This window comes from Crinia signifera, chromosome 3, assembly GCF_055691185.1.
Source record: "Crinia signifera chromosome 3, ASM5569118v1, whole genome shotgun sequence".
Lineage (NCBI taxonomy): Eukaryota > Metazoa > Chordata > Amphibia > Anura > Myobatrachidae > Crinia > Crinia signifera.
The window spans coordinates 249,768,475-249,783,502 of NC_139219.1; the positions used below are offsets into that span (position 1 = coordinate 249,768,475).

Sequence of the window (15,028 nt, forward strand, 5' to 3'; positions counted from 1 at the left end):
AATTATTTTCTATTGAATATGGTAGAACATATAAACATTGAAGGAACTGACAGAGTGTACCCACATGTGATGAACATCTAGCCAGGAAGAGGTTGTTAGTATATCATTGGCCAGTGATATTGGCCTGCCCACCAATCTTCAGAAATACATTTAATATTATCATAGCTCCAGTTTTGTTTACTTATTATGCATTTACTGGGCTACAGTATAAAAGCTAATGTATTTTCCTCCACTCCAGGCCCAGACGGTTTTACCCCTCAATATTATAAAGAAAATGTTCTTCTGTTCTGAAAACTTTCTTTAATGATCTTTTAGATGGTGCTTCTTTTGACGCTTTGACCTCCTTGGCCAGCATACTGTAGTAGTGATTCCAAAACCAGATAAGGACTTGCTCTTGGTCAGGAGCGTGTACCAATCGACACTGAGAGGACGCTTCCGCCTGCCGCAGTGTTCAGAGGCTCACACTTGGCTCTCTGGCCGGTGTAGCTGCCGTCTACATATTACACTGCTGGGCGTGCGGCGGAGCATACACCCACGCATCCCACTTGGGACCTGCTGAAAGCCTATACATCAGGGCCTCGGAGACGCCACCAAGCTGTTCCCTACATCGTATGAGGTAATCACCAAGTGCCGTTTGCAAATCCAATCTCCATGGTTAAGGAGTAATAAGGAAATCCATCTGCTTACTGTTTTTGCCTATTTGGGAGGACATACCCTCTTCCCCACCCAAGCGCTGGGAATTCCACCCTTCTATATAGGACGGTAAAAAACATCTGTCCATATTGTGCACACAAATCTGAGTACTCATTCAGGACTTGGTAACTATTTGTTACTTTTAAACATTATCGCATTGATGTTTCTGTTTTAATTGTTTATTGCATGCATGCAATTTATTATTTATGTTATTTATTAATTAAATTGTAAGTTTTGTGTGCATAAGGCGCCCACTGGTATTTCTTCTTAGATGCTGAAAAGGCCTTCGACCAGATTCAATGGCCTTTTATGTTTTATACCCTTCAATGGATAGGTTTGTCTGATCGCTTTTTCAAAGGAATTTCGGCCCTTTGTGACACCTTAAAAACTGTCTATTTAGCTGCTATACGGTGTTAATATAAGTGCACCAAGCCACAAAATCACTTTATTTCCTTTGTGACAAACCAAAAGCTGCTGTATTGGCCAATGGGCATCAGTTTTCTATCTCCAATGGAACTCTCCAGGGGTGCCCCCTTTCCCTGCTTATTTTTGCTCTATCAATTGAGCCACTCGCAGCATGCATAATAGCGAATCCTAATATAAAAGGGATTAGGATAGATGACACAGAGCACAAAATCGCTCTATTAAATAAGTCATAAAAGAGGAACGAAACTTGGACCAACACCTAAGATCAAAACATTTTGCCAACTAGTGCATGTCATGGCTATCCAGATTGTTGGGTTAATACTGAGAGAGAGTGAGAGGAGTACACTAAAATCCACTATAACATTAATCAAATTACTTATAGTATGTACCTAAATTATTTAATGGAACAGGAGACATATGTAAAGCAACTGTATTACAGTTTATAAATTAATATTTGTGACAGACCAGTTTTGTACACAGTATGCAAATGAACTATGACTTTACTCAGACCTGTGAAAGCAGTGAAATAAATCAATTTTCAATAAATGGCAGTTGAAAGTCGCCCACACTTCATAATGAATAGAAATAAGAAGTTAATCAAGGATGAATTTGGTTCTGTATTTTCAATATTGTACAGTTGAACTACTATGATAAATGACCTTACACATATATATACACACCACCTAATTAATGATAAACAGAAGGGAAACAGAGTTGGCGGTTAGATATACATTATAAAAAGACATTTTGAGTCACAATTAGATGAATATTTCTGCCAGAAGGTAACATCATAGTACATATGGCCTTATAGGCTTTCAGACAGAGTTCAACTTTCTACAAATTACACAGGGAACTAATAAAAGCAATATGACAGGGAAATTGCAAGCTTTACTCAATTATATCTTGATTTAACTGCTAAAATGGAATGCTAATTTAATCTGCAAATTTATGAAGAAAATCATGTTCAGTTAGTACTTAGTGCACTGTTATAATGGTGCTCATACAGCCAGATGGTAATACAGAACTCCTGACGCCCAACTACTTTTCATTATACTACGTTTGGTGATCTCTGCACTAAAGACTTTAATAACTTTGTTTTATAATACGAAGGCGATCAGAAATATGATTTTTTAATGGAATGAATTTAAATATCATAAACTAATTAGACAATTTACCATGCAATTTGTTGAAGTACCTGTTGAGCTGCTATTAATCAAAACTCAATTAAAAAAAGGACTTTCTCTTCTCCCAAAAACTTTTTTAGTATTCTATTGAGACTTTAGATATAGTATTTAAGGGAATTAAACACTGTATGCAAGGACTTTTCAGGTATTGCTCATTTTTAATCCATTTTTTCATATGTTCAGTAGGCAAATTACTTTGCTACAATTAGCTGTTAAAATGTTTATTACACATACGGTAATGCTTACTGTGCCAAAGTACAATAAAAAAACACCAATATGCAATACAATAAATGTGTCACCCAGTAGTCATATACTTATATAAAATGGTTGGTAATTTGGTTAAATAAACATTCTGCTACTGCTGTTCTTCTTTGACATTCATTGCTCTTTCAGTACTTTACAAAGTCTAATATACTGTAAAATGCTTCTTCTAACATATGTAACCTGTGAAATAGTTGGGATAGGATAAGCACCTCATCCTGTATTACTGTAAAATATTTTCAAAATAGATGTCCGTTTCAAAATATAAAAGCATTATACTTCTCTCTTTTAGTGGTCCTGGTCATACAGTAGTTGTTCTTTCTTCAACAGCTAAATATACTGAGCACTACAGCTCCTACATTGGCATCATGTTATAGTTGTCATTATTCCTATACACAAGAGACATATCCTACACCACATACTTATTGCAGCCCATACTTATAGCAGCCCATACTTATAGCAGCCCATACTTATAGCAGCCCATTTAACATTAGCACAGTTATGGAAATAATGTACAGATGGAGCACCTCTCAGTCAGCGCTGGGAATTGTCAGGTGCTCCATCTGATGGAGGATGCGCAAGTGTCTCACGTGTTCACGCGTCCCAGTCAGTCAGCGGAGGGGAGCAGAATACCTGCCCGTCTCTGCTTCAGGGAGATGAGCAGGGTTAGGGGGAGGTGCAGGGAGCTGCAAGCAGCAACTGGGGTACTGGTGGGGAGGCGGCGGAGGGCTCCATTGGAATGGGGCATGCAAGCATCTTGTGCGTACACACCCTTTCTGTGGTTGGTGCAGGCTGGCAGATGATGATTCTATCACCAGGAGCAGTTCGACGGGAGCTGCTCCATCTGTAGCTCTCCTACTACACTAAAAGGTCATCCAGAAAATTAACTTCCATTTTCTCATGGAGACAGAATATATGCCATATTCATAGTCTACCCCCCCCCCCCCACACACACACACACAAACACACACACATACACATACACCTCATTCCTTGGAACCCCTGGCATTTACAGTATATGTGATAGAAGGTGAGGGGGCACAATACTCCTCCCAACCGTCTCAGTGTGACCCCTTTCAATGTAACTTAAATGCAGCTCCCTCTGACACCACCATTTCCACAGAACAAACAATTCCATTCCTGTATCTTTTCTTATTAGTTTTGCATTGTTGATTATTACCCTGGTGTTGAATATGTTTCTTGTTTAACTTTATTGCTGTTTTTGGAATTTGTTGAACCTTGTATTTTTGTCCCTCCTCCCTCTTTAGCCCTTTTTTCTTTTTTTTAACCCCCTCCATCCCTAAAAATAATCATCTTGTATCCAAGGTTTTAAAATTCATCTCAATTAAAAACAAAACTATTTGCAAATTATTTGCATATTAGTGTTTATTTTAGACCCTCATCAGCTGTACAGTATTTATTAAGTTAAATAAGTTCCAGAAAGCTGTCAAAGCACATATTGTAAATCTTAATCATTGGTAACATACCTTTCACTATTTTTTAGCACACAATGGGGGAAATTTACTAAGATGGCCGAGTCATGAATGGCTACGAATGGGATCTCACTGATCTGTGCATGCTTCATTAAATAGGATTCCTATTTTGAGCTGAATTCACGGCCAAATTCTGCCAAATGCATGATTGCAAATTAGATGCTTTGATAGTTTGAACAAAATGTCTATTAATTCGTTATGCCGAATTTGGCATAGGCTGCCTGCCGTATAAACGGCAACTCTGCAGTATTTGGCTCTTTGTAAATTTGCCAACCGGTGGTTCCCGGCTATGATTAAGATTGATTGGGTACAAACGGGCACATTTATACCCATTAAATCTTAGTTATTGTCCCCTAATGAGCTGGATTCTCCTGGACATCTAATATCATCAGGACCAGTAAAATCTTTAAAAATCTCAAATCTATATTTTGTTGGGCATATCTACCTGCATCTGAGCTTCTAAACCAACATTTCTAGGTAACTATATAACATATTGGTCTCAAACTCATATTTCTATTGCAATCTAGACAAATCAATCTGCAATATGTGCACCACATACATTACATATTATTATTATAATTTTATTTATAAGGCGCCACAAGTGTTTCGCAGCGCCGTACAAAGGAACAATACAGGGAGACAAAGCTTGGCATAACATTGAATAAATAATAAAAATACAGTACAAATAAAGAGTGCCACAGTTCAATACACATTACAGCTTAAATGTAAGTAGTGAGGACTCAATCAACATACAACTAGAGGCTTGATGCCAATGATGGAGACGAGTATGCGGACAAAGATGGTCACTGAGTGTTGGAGTATAGGAGAGCTGTGAGTGAAATGTGAAGAGAAGTGGGCTTTGACAACAGGAGGGAAGAGGGCCCTACTCGGAGGAGCTTACAATCTAGTAGGAAGGGGAGACAGACAGATTACAAGAGGTGCAAGCGAGTGGGTGGTGGTTAGATAGCAGGATGTAAACAGGCAAGGGGTCGGAGAACCAGCTGGTTTATGCAGTGGAAGGGTATGCTTTGATGAATAGGTGAGTTTTCAGTGCCCGTTTGAAGCTTTGCAAGGTCGGGGAGAGTCTAATGGAGCGAGGGAGTGCGTTCCACTGAAGGGGTGCAGCACGGGCAAAGTCCTGTACTCTAGCATGGGAAGCAGTGATCAGGGTGGAGGAGAGACGACAGTCGTCAGCCGACCGTAGAGGGCGGGAGGGTGTATGAATGTAGATGAGGTTAGCGATACATGTAGCAATGGAATTAGAGATGGGCCTGTATGTGAGTGTGAGGTGTTTGAAGAGGATAAATTAATACAAAGATACATAAATTGATATTTCTAACTACAATTTGCCTACAATTTGTAGGCTCATGGGTAGGGCCTTATTAACTTTATTTTATTATCTGAAATTAATATCAGGTTCATTTTTCATGGGTGTATTTGTCTGGATATACTGTAGTGAAATTGATTTAGAAAAGTCTATAGTTAATATTACAATTTGTTGGATCTAAATACAACTATGTTGTATCAACAATGTATATAATAATATATATTTTTATAAATACAGTGGTGTCTGCAGCCCATGAAACTAAGATCAAACTGAACCAGACTTATGGGAAGAAAAATGTATGCAGAAACCTTGGATTGGCTCATGATCCAAAGCATAGCACATGGGGTAGGCAGTTTAATAGAGTGGGCATGCATGTCTTCTAATGGCACTAGTTCACTTGAGTTTATTGATGATGTGACAGAAATCAGAACTGGCTGGACAAATTCTGAAGTGTAATGGACTCAAATTAAGCCAAATTGAAATCATTTGATGAGGGTTCACAAAATTGATGGACAATGTAAAAAAAAGGAAAGAGCAACCCAGGAGTTTTTTAAAGCATACAAGTGGAATATTCTGCAATGGAATAGTCACCTAATCTCAACCTAATCAAGCATTTATTATAAGTACATAATACAAACTAAAGGCAGAGAGACATACAAACAACAACAACAACAACTGAAGACAGCTGCAGCAAAGGCCTTGCAACACATAACAAAGGAAGAAACCCAGCAGTTGGTTATTTACATGGGTTTCAGACTTCACACAGTCATTGCCTGCAAATGATTCTCAACAAAATTGTAAAAATCAAAATTGCATTTATTATTATGTTAATTTTTCCAATTACTTTTGAGCCCATGAAAGTAGGGAACAAAAAAATATTGCAATTCCTAAATGCTTTATCCAATATTTTTGTTGAATTGAAGATGAATGTATGCACTAGAATTGCATCTCCATAGTTAAATTTCAAATATATTGTGGTGATGTACAGAACCAATATCTTTATATATGTGGGGACAGCATATCCCCACATGAAAGTAATGTGGAGTATCCGGACCAGGTTTTGGGAGCAGTAGCAGAATCCCAGGTGTGTAATCACCAGCACCTGGGCTTTCCTGATATAAGGGTTTCCAGTGCAGAGTCACCCCACGCTTGATGGTAGATTAGCTACCCAAGTGATAGGCTGGGTGAGTTATTTTGTAGGGACTATTGGAGCCTTTCAAGAGTCTGTTGTGCTGAGATTGCCTGTATGCTACTGCCTGCAACTATGATCACATACATATGGAATCAACCTGGTATGCTGTGACCTGCTGTGGAATTAAAAATCGAAGTCTTAATCTGAGTCCTGTGTTTGCGATCCTAGTCACTATATATATATATATCAAAAGAGTGACCCCAAGTGCGCCCTAGTGGTGTAAGCAGCTACTCTAAACCCCCCCCTGTTAGTGGGAGGCGGTAATGGAAATAGAGAAAGCAGGGATTAGAGAGCGCTTTGAGCCACCAGCTCAGACTTCCACCAATAGCAGTTAAATACAATACAATTAGTAATCGTAAAACCAGAGTGTATTTTTATTAAAATTTTTTTTTCAAATGTCACATCTGGAGATGGTATTTCTTTTGGAAACGTATAGTCAACAACCCAACGCGTTTCGTCTTTACAAAGACTTCATCAGGGGTTTAACTGTAGGTGGTAAAGATAATAACAATTGAATATTTATGCATATTTTATACAGAAACATAGATTTAATACAATCATAGCATACAATTGGTTTAAAATTTGGACATAGTAGTCCTTAAAACAGTAGAACCAATTAGTCCATAAGGATAAAGTACAATAAAGTAAAAATAAGAGAAACAGAGGATGAGCAATAAAATGATAAGATGAGCATAAACATACACAAGTGTAATGAAAGAACAGTTCTTTTATATAACAAAAAAGCTTTTACGCAGAGATCCAGACTTAGAAAATGGCACGTACCAATGATCACAATTATAACGCTTGTACCGGCGTGTAATTTCTTCAGTACTCCATAAGTCCTAATGTTCCCCTCAAAGGGGTATCTAAAGGGGAACCACAGAATGGAATCACATGATAGAAACTGTACATTTACCATTCCCAAATGTCATGTGTTCATATTTACAGTATAGGGAAAAATTATAATATTGATATCACATACCGAAGGAAACGCAAGCAATAGAGCGTAATATCTTCCAAAAGAGGGAGGGCTGGAGTGACTTTCCCCTCACGAGTGGGATACTTTTTGTATCTAAAGACGAGTGATTTGATGAAAAATGGCCCATAACACAATATATAAAAATGGAAAGATCTATATCTTATGGGAGTGCTTAACATACCCGAATGTAACTAGGTAGGGCTTAAGATTGCAAAGTATCGATCACTTTCCTCAACCAATCAACCCGGGCACGGACAGATACTTTACTGATACCTTGGTCCAATTTAAAACGACTGTCCAATACAGTGTATCCAGTCAAACCAAGCGATTTTACATGTCTGAAATGGGTAACAATCTATCAATAATAAATTAGAAACAGAATCCAAATGTCCCTATATAAAGTATCAGGGGGATTACATACCTACTATCCGCTGGTTTAAATGAATATGAGACAGTGTGGAGTGAAGAATCAATCACAGTTCAAATTCTGTGAATAATACAAATATAGTCTGATTACAACAATTTCATTTAAACAAGCTCAATATCAGACCCATAAGGGGTTAATTCTGACATTGTGGGAAAAAAAAAGACTTTTTAGGATGGTCTCCAGTGGTATAATGGCAAAATACGCATTATAGCTTAATACAGACCAATCTAATGCCAAGCAATAGGGTTTTTTACATTGATGACATTGTAGCTTTAAATGGATACTTCATACAAACAATGTATCCATGGTGTGCTGACCCTGGATCCAAATGTCAGAATCATAATAACAATCAAAGCCCCATAAAATGGGTTTAACATGAATGGTTTAACAAGATTTAAAGTATTTTTGGTCAAACAGCACATCACAAACTCTTACCTGATCCGTGTGGAGCAAATGGGAACAGAACTGTCTGCAGACAAAAGCTGCCAGTGTGTAAGCCTATTTATGAGCCTGGAGTGATGACATCACTTCCGTGTATGTAATTAATTAAATACGAGAATATCTTAATATCTGAGTATTATTGCACTAAGCCGAGTTAAGGATGCTGTGATCTAGATTGTAAATATTTAAACTGATTAAACTGGAGTAAATAGAAGTAAAGAATATCTAGAATTGAACCTAATAGGCTCGCGTGCGTTCCATTATTGAGTCCTATGCGTGTCAACTAAGTATTTCCTGACAGGAAATCACCTGCGTGTCACAGGCTAATATGCGGAAATAAAATCCATCCTAGGTGCGTTCCACTGGAGATCAGCGCGTGTTGCTGACCTCATTTGCGTCTGTCAGTCCTTAGACGGATCAGACCTTGTGATAGGAAGAATGTAGGTGACGCTGCCACAGCGCCTGGTAACCTAGGGAACTGATAAGGCATTTCTAGCGTCTGTCAGTCTTTAGACTGATCAGACCATGAAGTGAGCGTAAACGGTATGACGGTGACAGTGTCACGGCGCACACCCTCTCTCTTAGTGTTTTTAGTAATAAAGGTGCTGCCGCTGCGAGCACCTGCGCTGGGCAAATAAATAAAAAAATAAAAAAATATATACACCCTAATAGGGGGACTGAAGGTGACGCTGTCACAGCGCTTGGTCCCCTAGGGAACTGGTAGGGCACTTTTAGCGTCTGTCAGTCTTTAGACTGATCAGACCCTGAAGTGAGCAATACGGTGTAACGGTGACACTGTCACAGCGCACAGCGCACATCTTATCTCCTAGTATATAGAGATTAATGGTGCTCGCATCTAAGCTGGGCAAATATGTAATACAGGTAATCCTCCCTGTATTAACGGGTGGTGGTGCCGCCGCAGTGTGCACCTGAGTTGGTCAAAAGGTATCATCCTCCCTGTATTAACAGGTGTGATAAGGGCTTCTGCTCGGAGAGGACAAACAAATAAAATGGATAAACACATTGGTGTGAAAATAAGGTTTAAGTGACAGGCGGAGAACCTGTCACTGTATGCAATATTGGTTTTACCGTTTCCTTAGAGATTAGTGTGTTCATACTGGTGCCTTTAGTGGGTGCAATACTTATTGACAAGACTAAAGGAATAAATGGTCCCCTAAGTTTGTCACAATAGTGATGGTGCCATAACCTATGTGCCAGATAATAAAGGCGTGCAAGAGGTAGACCCATTGTGGCTGGAATACGGTCATTAAGTTCGAACCTATCCCATTTTGTCGACATTCTATTACAACCTTTTGTTTTAAAAAATGCCTCCCACCTGAAGGATTCCACAAGTCTGTTAGTCAAATTACAACAATTCAAATGGGAAAACGACTATTGGTGGCTAACGGTTGATGTACAGGCCCTATATTCCTCCATCCCCCATGACAAAGGAATCGAAGCTGTCAAATATACACTCTCTAAGACCGCAGAACAGTCCCCTGAGGAGATACAATTCATACTCAGAAGCATTGAATACATCTTGAAGCGGAATTATTTCGAATTTAACGACACCTTCTTCCTCCAAATCAACGGCACTGCGATGGGGACTAAATTTGCCCCATCGTATGCCAATTTACTTATGGGCATGTGGGAAGAAAAACACATCTATCAATCATCTTATACGGCCCACATACTCTTCTACCAACGATATATCGATGATTTGATTTTCGTGTGGAAAGGTGACGTAGCCAGCATAGAATCATTTATGCAAAACCTTCAAACCAATGACTTTAACCTGAAGTTCACCCACAAAAGTGACCAGAGTACGATAGACTATCTAGACCTGGAACTAATGGGAAAACCAGGGGAAATAGTTTCGACTAGAACACACTTTAAGGATGTGGACTGCAACAGCTTCATTCCCATCGACAGCTGCCATCACCCGAACTGGAAAAATAGCGTACCGTACGCACAGTTTGTGAGGTTAAGACGTAACTGCAGTCGAGATGAGGATTATTCAACTCAATCGATTCTGATGTCTGAACGATTTGTGGAAAAGGGATATGATCCCCATAAGATCGAAGAGGCTAAGATGAAAGCTCTAACCAAGAAGAGAGAAGACATCCTCCTCCCACCAATAGCTGCCAAACCGGATGAGGTACCGGCCAGACGTTCTTTCATCACTCAATATAATAAAGAAAACCATCAAATCAGAAAGATCCTAACTAAACATTGGGACATCTTACTTAAAGACAATATATTGGGCCAACATCTACCGCCAAAACCAGACCTCATCTTTCGCCGGGCCACCAATTTAAAAAGTATGGTCGCTCCCAGCCGACTCAAATCAACATCAGCTAAGAACAAGGAGAAAAATCCCAATGGGTTTCTCACTAAAAGAACCATTTGTACACCTTGCCAAAAATGCATTTGTTGTAAACATATGGAAAAGAACGTATTCAAATGCAAAATTGATAAAAAAGAGTACACGCTCAACCTACCGGCCACATGTAATTCAACCTATGTGATATATAGGATCACATGTTATTGTGGACTATCTTATATTGGCAAAACCAAGAGGCAAATTAAAATTAGACTACAAGAGCACATGCGGAACATCAAAAACAAACTAGTCATTCACAGTGTCCCTAGACACTACAAGGACAAACATGAGTCAAGGGTGAATAACACCAATTTCACATTTACTGTACTTGAAGTAATTGGTCTAGATCCAAGAGGAGGAGACAGAGATCTCAAGCTATCGAAACGAGAGACCTTTTGGATCTACACATTAAATACCCTCCACCCCAAAGGTCTAAACGAGAATGTTGACATTGTTTCCTTTCTGGGGTAATTATAGCAATCGACACATGATTTACAGTATCTATCTACTTTCACTTATCAAGCTTTCTTATATATCACTGAGCACTGTGTAGGAACTGTCTCGTTCCCGTCACATCTATCCCAATGCACACTTAATGGTGATACACACCTTGCTATAAGTAAATTTGTAGGATGCGTTTGCATCCATGCACTTATTAAAAGTCTTGTACTATTTTTCCTATTGTACACTTTGTGGTGTTTTGAAATTCAAATGAGAAGAAATGTATATGCGATGTTCATACACCACCCCAAGTTGTAAAAATGGGTTTAACTAAAATTGTAATGGTAAACATAGCATCACAACTCTCATATTATTTTACATTTCTTAATTGCACTCAAGCAAAAGTGCAATGAGATGCACATACACACATACACTATAAATTTATAGGAATATCAATACCAATATGTTTGCGGCTGTTGTCAGTCATAAGACAGACCACTAGTTCCATTTATATTTCAGTTCAATTCATATTTAATACACATAAAAACACCTATAGACGCCTCTACACACACACACATAACTATTTACTAGCACCCTTGTATAGGGACTGATTTTTCCCTCTTGCACGCCTTTATTATCTGGCACATAGGTTATGGCACCATCACTATTGTGACAAACTTAGGGGACCATTTATTCCTTTAGGCTTGTCAATAAGTATTGCACCCACTAAAGGCACCAGTATGAACACACTAATCTCTAAGGAAACGGTAAAACCAATATTGCATACAGTGACAGGTTCTCCGCCTGTCACTTAAACCTTATTTTCACACCAATGTGTTTATCCATTTTATTTGTTTGTCCTCTCCGAGCAGAAGCCCTTATCACACCTGTTAATACAGGGAGGATGATACCTTTTGACCAACTCAGGTGCGCACTGCGGCGGCACCACCACCCGTTAATACAGGGAGGATTACCTGTATTACATATTTGCCCAGCTTAGATGCGAGCACCATTAATCTCTAAATACTAGGAGATAAGATGTGCGCTGTGCGCTGTGACAGTGTCACCGTTACACCGTATTGCTCACTTCAGGGTCTGATCAGTCTAAAGACTAACAGACGCTAAAAGTGCCCTACCAGTTCCCTAGGGGACCAAGCGCTGTGACAGCGTCACCTTCAGTCCCCCTATTAGGGTGTATATATTTTTTTATTTTTTTATTTATTTGCCCAGCGCAGGTGCTCGCAGCGGCAGCACCTTTATTACTAAAAACACTAAGAGAGAGGGTGTGCGCCGTGACACTGTCACCGTCATACCGTTTACGCTCACTTCATGGTCTGATCAGTCTAAAGACTGACAGACGCTAGAAATGCCTTATCAGTTCCCTAGGTTACCAGGCGCTGTGGCAGCGTCACCTACATTCTTCCTATCACAAGGTCTGATCCGTCTAAAGACTGACAGACGCAAATGAGGTCAGCAACACGCGCTGATCTCCAGTGGAACGCACCTAGGATGGATTTTATTTCCGCATATTAGCCTGTGACACGCAGGTGATTTCCTGTCAGGAAATACTTAGTTGACACGCATAGGACTCAATAATGGAACGCACGCGAGCCTATTAGGTTCAATTCTAGATATTCTTTACTTCTATTTACTCCAGTTTAATCAGTTTAAATATTTACAATCTAGATCACAGCATCCTTAACTCGGCTTAGTGCAATAATACTCAGATATTAAGATATTCTCGTGTTTAATTAATTACATACACGGAAGTGATGTCATCACTCCAGGCTCATAAATAGGCTTACACACTGGCAGCTTTTGTCTGCAGACAGTTCTGTTCCCATTTGCTCCACACGGATCAGGTAAGAGTTTGTGATGTGCTGTTTGACCAAAAATACTTTAAATCTTGTTAAACCATTCATGTTAAACCCATTTTATGGGGCTTTGATTGTTATTATGATTCTGACATTTGGATCCAGGGTCAGCACACCATGGATACATTGTTTGTATGAAGTATCCATTTAAAGCTACAATGTCATCAATGTAAAAAACCCTATTGCTTGGCATTAGATTGGTCTGTATTAAGCTATAATGCGTATTTTGCCATTATACCACTGGAGACCATCCTAAAAAGTCTTTTTTTTTCCCACAATGTCAGAATTAACCCCTTATGGGTCTGATATTGAGCTTGTTTAAATGAAATTGTTGTAATCAGACTATATTTGTATTATTCACAGAATTTGAACTGTGATTGATTCTTCACTCCACACTGTCTCATATTCATTTAAACCAGCGGATAGTAGGTATGTAATCCCCCTGATACTTTATATAGGGACATTTGGATTCTGTTTCTAATTTATTATTGATAGATTGTTACCCATTTCAGACATGTAAAATCGCTTGGTTTGACTGGATACACTGTATTGGACAGTCGTTTTAAATTGGACCAAGGTATCAGTAAAGTATCTGTCCGTGCCCGGGTTGATTGGTTGAGGAAAGTGATCGATACTTTGCAATCTTAAGCCCTACCTAGTTACATTCGGGTACGTTAAGCACTCCCATAAGATATAGATCTTTCCATTTTTATATATTGTGTTATGGGCCATTTTTCATCAAATCACTCTTCTTTAGATACAAAAAGTATCCCACTCGTGAGGGGAAAGTCACTCCAGCCCTCCCTCTTTTGGAAGATATTACGCTCTATTGCTTGCGTTTCCTTCGGTATGTGATATCAATATTATAATTTTTCCCTATACTGTAAATATGAACACATGACATTTGGGAATGGTAAATGTACAGTTTCTATCATGTGATTCCATTCTGTGGTTCCCCTTTAGATACCCCTTTGAGGGGAACATTAGGACTTATGGAGTACTGAAGAAATTACACGCCGGTACAAGCGTTATAATTGTGATCATTGGTACGTGCCATTTTCTAAGTCTGGATCTCTGCGTAAAAGCTTTTTTGTTATATAAAAGAACTGTTCTTTCATTACACTTGTGTATGTTTATGCTCATCTTATCATTTTATTGCTCATCCTCTGTTTCTCTTATTTTTACTTTATTGTACTTTATCCTTATGGACTAATTGGTTCTACTGTTTTAAGGACTACTATGTCCAAATTTTAAACCAATTGTATGCTATGATTGTATTAAATCTATGTTTCTGTATAAAATATGCATAAATATTCAATTGTTATTATCTTTACCACCTACAGTTAAACCCCTGATGAAGTCTTTGTAAAGACGAAACGCGTTGGGTTGTTGACTATACGTTTCCAAAAGAAATACCATCTCCAGATGTGACATTTGAAAATTTTTTTTTAATAAAAATACACTCTGGTTTTACGATTACTAATTGTATTGTATTTAACTGCTATTGGTGGAAGTCTGAGCTGGTGGCTCAAAGCGCTCTCTAATCCCTGCTTTCTCTCTCTCTCTCTCTCTCTCTCTATATATATATATATATATATATAGATTATTTATTAGTTTCCTCAACAGTAAAGTAAACAATTTCCCAACATTTTTCATCTTACAAAGACTTCATCAGGGGAAATAGTTTATACTCTACAAATACAAAGAGTATTTCAATGCACAACAATGGAACAAGGATTTCATCGATACAATGTCATTTCATTAAGTTTTTAATAATTATTCGTCAAAGTAGGAAAATACCAAAAAAAAAGAGAAAGAGTGGTGAGAAGCAGAAGATAATTTAGATGAGTGACTTTATTATAAAGGTGTGATTAGGTATATTGAGGTGATAAATACACTTTTACCTT

The 15,028-nt window shown here is 38.5% G+C and overlaps 2 long non-coding RNA genes across 5 annotated transcripts; one reads left to right on the forward strand and one right to left on the reverse strand.

Moving 5' to 3' along the window:
* Window positions 1-6,959: 6,959 nt before the first annotated feature.
* LOC146062696 (uncharacterized) lies at window positions 6,960-8,045 on the reverse strand. 2 transcript variants are annotated; one of them, XR_014471472.1, is made up of 5 exons: window positions 7,977-8,045; window positions 7,737-7,893; window positions 7,559-7,648; window positions 7,360-7,442; window positions 6,960-7,062 (listed from the first exon to the last, which is right to left on the reverse strand). It is a non-coding gene; the product is annotated as an uncharacterized LOC146062696 (long non-coding RNA). The 2 variants fall into 2 exon arrangements; XR_014471471.1 differs by having other exon boundaries at window positions 7,360-7,648.
* Window positions 8,046-13,481: 5,436 nt separating this feature from the next.
* Window positions 13,482-14,626, forward strand: LOC146062697 (uncharacterized). 3 transcript variants are annotated; one of them, XR_014471475.1, is made up of 5 exons: window positions 13,482-13,550; window positions 13,634-13,790; window positions 13,879-13,968; window positions 14,085-14,167; window positions 14,465-14,626. It is a non-coding gene; the product is annotated as an uncharacterized LOC146062697 (long non-coding RNA). The 3 variants fall into 3 exon arrangements; XR_014471474.1 differs by having other exon boundaries at window positions 13,879-14,167; XR_014471473.1 differs by having other exon boundaries at window positions 13,634-14,167.
* The last annotated feature ends 402 nt before the right edge of the window (window positions 14,627-15,028 follow it).